Raw genomic sequence first — 6000 nt, 5'->3', positions numbered from 1 at the left:
TGAAATGCTACATTTGGAGCATAGCTCTGTATGGGGCTGAAACATGGACACTTAGGGCAGTAGATCAGAAACATCTGGAAAGTTTCGAAATGTGGTGTTGGAGAAGAATGGAGAAGATCAGTTGGACCGATTATGTGAGAAATGAAGAAGTGTTAATTAGAGTCAGTGAGCAGAGGAATATCCTACATGAAATAAGAAAACGGAAGGCTAATTGGATTGGTCATGTTTTACGCAGAAACTGCCTTCTAAAAGAAGCTATCGAAGGAAAGATAGATGGGCGGATAGAAGTGACAAGAAGACGTAAGAAGATGCTGGATGACCTTGGGGACAGAAGAGGATACTGTCATTTGAAGGAGAAAGCTCTAGATTGCATTAATTGGAGGAATTGTTTTGAAAGAGACTGTGGACCTGTCGTCTTGACAGATTACTGATGATGATGATGATGAAATCAAAGAAAATGCCTGTTGTAGGCAAAATTGAGTAAGGAGCCAGCAGAGTTTATTATAAGCAACAGCCAAGGGTTATGCTTTCCAAAGAAGTTTGCTGGAATTTAATTTCAAAAATATGATATTTGATCTGCAAAGTCATTTATTATGTGGAAGGTACCAAATGTCCAACTGGCATTTGTCTAAAGCTGTAAGAAACCTTGATTGAATTCATGCCTGTTGTCTGTGTTAGCAAGATTATTTCTTATAATTGACCATCTGCACTTCTCTAAGAGGCACTGAAGGTGACTGACAAGCCAGAATGCATCTGCTAGAGAATATATAAAGAAACTGTTGTGATAAGGATGTGTGGTCAATTACAAGAAATCTTTATTAAAAACTATTGAAAATCTCATGAGAATGGTTGACTTTTGTGAGGGGAATTGTAAAACTTAGAAAATTGGAAATGGCCTTGCGGAGGAACATTCATAGATGTGTGCAACAGAAGAAAAATCTCACTTTGTGGGGAGACATTCCCATGCTGTAGTGGCCTGAACAACCCCTTCAAAAAGTGTCATTTCCAAATGAATCTTGAGTGCAGTTGACTATTACCAATATGAATTTTCTGCCCTCTTTGTGTGTGGGTTCTGTTTGTTCATCTTCTTACTGTTAGGTCAGTGTTTCCAGCACTGTTGCATGGAACCCTAGGATTCTATGCAGTAAGACAAGGAGTTATGCAAAGAAAGTTTAGGGACAGCAGTATCATACAGTCACCCCTCTGTAATATTGAAATAATATTTTGTAAAAAAATAGTAACTGGAATAAGCTAGCTTAGGTTGTGTAATTGGAATGTACAGTACATTTCAAGCAAAACAGTTCAAATTCTACTTGAATTTACTTGAATTATTTTTTTCTTCAGATACCACATTCCTTCCAGCAATTGATCATCAGTGTTCAGTTGTCTATCTACATTTGGTCATAGTTGGCATGGGAAGGTAGAGTATTTTGCTAAGAACATTTGAGAAACTACAGGTAATTGTATGTGGAAATTTGGCATACATAATACTAGAATTTAAATCTCAGTGGATCTGTGGCTAATGGAAGAAGTTTTAAAGGACAAAAGCATCATACAGTATTCAAACTTGGGTGAAACAAGTAAAATGTCACATTTCTCTAGTATTACTGGTGGACCACAAATTCTGACAAACAGGTTCCTTGAGGCAACTGATATGTTTGGAGAAATGAGTGAAGGGAATTTGTCACTCCAAAGGTAGGTTTAAGCATTTTAATGTAAGAGATTTTTCCATTATGAAAACAGTTGTGGAACTTGTCATAGAAGCAAATATCTTTGATTGCACAAAACCTAAACGTGAATTGTGCTACAATCTCTATGAATATGTTCCATCTACAAATCATAGCAGGTCTTATGAATTAAATTTTTAATAGCAGCCGAACCAGTCTTCTCAGTGCAGCGTTAAGAGGGCCTAATTAAAATGACTGACCACCTCTGTGGTCTAGTGGTCAGAGTTCCTGGCTACAAATCCAGAGGTCTGGGTTCGATTCCTGGCACTGCCAGATTTTCTGAGAAGTAGTTGGTCTGAAACAGGGTCCACTCAGCCTTGTGAGGATAATTGAGGAGCTATTTCAAGTAAACAGTGGCTCTGATCTAGAAAACCGTAATTAATGGCTGTGCAGATTCATTGCGCTGACTACGCAACACCCTCTATCTGCTAAAATTCACACTAACTTCGCTGACAAGCGGCTGTTGCTAGGTCAGTACAATTCTCTTGCAGACTAAAACTGTGGAGTTTGTAATTGCAATGACTTCTGATTCCCAACTGAAAGTTTGAAGGAACTCTGTGCTCATAAGATCTAAAAGTTTGTGACAATGGTACATTGCTACAAGTTTTATATTTTTGGACATTATCCATTGTCTTGTCTAGTGGACCCAACTGAGTAAGTTTACCCTAGGACGGGGACAGAATCCAGTCTCCAAAACGTTGTGTTTTAAAAAAGAAACCGGTTTAAAAAAAATAGGCAAGACGATGGATAATGTCCAAAAAACATAATTGTGCTCGTTAATTTTGGGGCAGCCTAGTTCAAGGGTAACCAGATAAAGAGCCTATTCACAGCAACATACACATAGGAAACTGGATTTTCATGTTTTACTGCACCAAAATCCAGAAAAACAGAATGCCATGTCTGATAGATACTCCAGCATCACTCTTAGTATTAAATGATTTTAGAAGGGAAGAAGCAGAAAGACTTATCATCAAAAAGGTAATATGTGCCTTTAAAGTGCTCTTTTTTTACCTGTTTCCTTATTTTGAAACTTTTATAAGAAATGTGTAAGAATATTAAACTTAATTTCTATAATTAATTCACTTATCTGAGATACCAATTGTAAAAATTCTGACATATCCTACTTTGATTTTTCAGTACTGTAAGACTATATTTAAATTTTTATAAGTAGTTCTCTTCATGGCATGTGTTCCCTCATGAGAGGAACAGAACCAGGAAGGGTTAAGGACTCCATAATTCAATTCAATTCAAATAATAAAATTAAGTAGGGAAACACTTCATTAAGTACATGAGATTTTTTTTTACCAGTGGCATCCATGTGGTAATCAGAATAGCTCAGTCTAGCTGTGGGCTGGATTGTCAGGATTTGAATCCTCGCAGTGGTTAAGACTTTTACCCACAGCATTCAGACTGGCTCAGGCCCACTCACCCTCCTATCCAACAGGTACTGGGAGCAATTTCCCAGGGGATAAGGCAGTCAGGTTGTAAAATTGACCCGTCACCTCCATCTAGTGCTGAGGTCAAGAGTGACAGAGCTATATCTCCCACCCCTTTATTTCCCCAGCATCCCTGTATTTATTATAATGTATAATAATATATTACTACAGTCTGATCTCTGCAGTGAAGTACATTAAACTCAGGTCACCATCTTAGTGTTACTCCACTCAACAGATAAAAAACGGTCATCATGCAGAAATTTGGAGGTGAAAACTGTCTCCATCTTCAAGGTGAAATGATTACTTCATGGCTTTTGCCATGAGTCATTGCTGATAGGGCACACAAACACTTTAGGTATCAGCAACGGCCAAGAGAAGGATGAATAGAATCAGACATAAGAAAGGCCTCCCAAAAAAATCTTGTGAGCCTGCCTGTAAAAGTGTGATTTAGTTACAAGACTTGGGAAATTGTGTTTAAAACTAAAGCATTCTCTTCATTTGAGTTCACAATATTGTAATTCCAAGTGTCAACAAGTGTCATTTCTGAGGTTATGGTAGAGATATGCTTGAAACCCAAAGGTTACTGTAAGTTGCTGTAAGCATCATAATTGTATTCTATCAATTTATGAATTTTGTTTTCTTCCAGCATCATTTCCAGTTTTACATGGATCATGGAAGAATAGTCTTCACTCTCTCAATATTAGACTGTATTGCATTGTACCATCAGATAAACTAAGAGAACAATTTATCAAGCAAGGTGACCCAGTTATAATGCTCTAGGCTTGACTGGGAGGGTACTTGGTTTGAAGCTAATCCAGGACAACTCATTGAAGTATTTATGGCTTTCCTCAGTCCATCAAGACAAATGGCAGGGTGATTAGGCCATGACTTCTTTCCAAATATTTTTCAATCCATTAATTAGTCTATCACTCAGCGCTGTATAGTTTAAATTCTGGTGGCATTATGAAATAACACAAGAACTATATGTGTGTATATACCAACATCTTTCAGTTTATTGCCATATTGGCTTCATAATAACCAAAATAAAGCTCTTAGAGTCACAGAAACAAATACACATCAATTTGAAACATTTGTTGAAGTATATGTCATCCAATCTCCTTATTTTCTCACAGCTTTTCCATTTCAGTTTCTTGCCAGCTTTTTCCACTGTTCTTGATGTCCTCCGGTACATAGCTGAACCATCTTATTCTGGGTTGTGTCAGAGGTCTCTTTCCTTAAAAATTTAATTGTAATGCTGTCATAGGTATCCTTATTCTAATCATTCTTTATAAATGGCCAAACCATTCTAATCATTCCTTCTTTTATCTGTTATTATATTTTTAATAATAGCTTCTTTCCAACCAACTCCAGAATTCTATTTCAATTCTATCTGATTGTGTATTTGCTTTTATGCCATCTATGTGCAACTTTGGTTACTATTCACTTTTATTTTTTCTTCATTGACACTACATGTTTCGGCCTAACCAGCCATCTTCAGGAATCTGCTGCTCACTGCAAAGCTGCTTTGTTTCTCTTATGTGGTTGTCTGGCTATATGGGTTAACCATGTGTTTTAATTTTGGTGTCCATGAGCTGCACATGTTTGTCTTATGGTTCTGTTTGGTTTGTTGGCTGTGGCTGTCTTGAGTGTTCTTGCTGGGGCGGGAGTTTTCTTGTGTGTTGTATACACCTAAAGATGGTCAGTTAGGCTGAAACATGTAGTGTCAATGAAGAAAAACTACAAGTGAATAGTAACCAAAGTTGCACATAGCAGGCATAAAAAGAAAATGCGGAGTCAGATCTATGCAGTGCAATAGAATGCTGCAATATAACATTAATTCTATCCCTTCTTAGTTTTCTCTCACTACTTCTTGGAAACTCCATATATTGCTTGGATTTTGCTTTGATTTCTCTTCACAAGAGCCCATATTTCAGTGTTACATGTTAAAATCAGTTTAAAATGTGCTTTATAAATTGTTTTATATTGATTTTTAATTACCTTGTGCTATAATGCTCTTATTATTTGACAGAATTTAGAACTATTTTATAGTTTCATATTGATTTGTCTGTTAATTTCACCTTCAGAACTGTCTTCATTCTTGAATAAACAGATTTGTCCCCTTTTTAACTGTCGTTTTAGTAACTTTCTTTCTGATTTTTATGTAGCTTCCTTAAAATTCTCATAGTCACTGTATTGTTCATATTCATTTTCATTTTCTTTTCTTTTATAACATGTTCTATTGATTTTATATATATTTGCTTTTCTTTGTGTCCTTCCCTCACTTTAGCACGCTGTGTGCACATTTTATGTTCATGTCTGCTGTTCTATTCAATCTAACTTTATTAGCAGTTTCATGCATCATGTTATTGAACAGGAATGATGAGAGGAAGTTTTCTTGTTTCCATTACTTTTCTGAATCCTGCTCATAATTTGTTTTGACAAAATTAATACAACCATTGTATGTTAGCTTCACATTTTCTGTAATATATTCTGGTTCTCTTAATCTTCATTAGCTAGGTGCTGTATATGTATATGCTCTTTATATTGTGACATGCTTTTTGAAAATCTATAAATACAGTTATCTTGTCATTGATGAAATCCCAGTCCCCAAGTAACTACTCTAGTTCGTTAACCCCTCCTGGACATTTCCCAAAGAAATGCATGTTGCTCCTCAGCGAGTGTAAAAGGTAAGGTAAAGTTGTGCCTGTGCTTACTTAATCAAGCACTGAGCCACGAAGACATGGGAGAGTGCAGGTATGGCTCTGCCATTCTTGACATTGGCACAGGATTGAGGTGCCCTAGCCCTCACTGAGAGTTGCTTCTATAATTTATTTGTG

The sequence above is a fragment of the Cryptotermes secundus genome, unplaced genomic scaffold, assembly GCF_002891405.2.
Source record: "Cryptotermes secundus unplaced genomic scaffold, Csec_1.0 scaffold350, whole genome shotgun sequence".
In the NCBI taxonomy this organism is placed as follows: Eukaryota; Metazoa; Arthropoda; class Insecta; order Blattodea; family Kalotermitidae; genus Cryptotermes; species Cryptotermes secundus.
The sequence above is the reverse complement of the archived record's forward strand: the minus strand, read 5'-3'. Positions refer to the sequence as shown.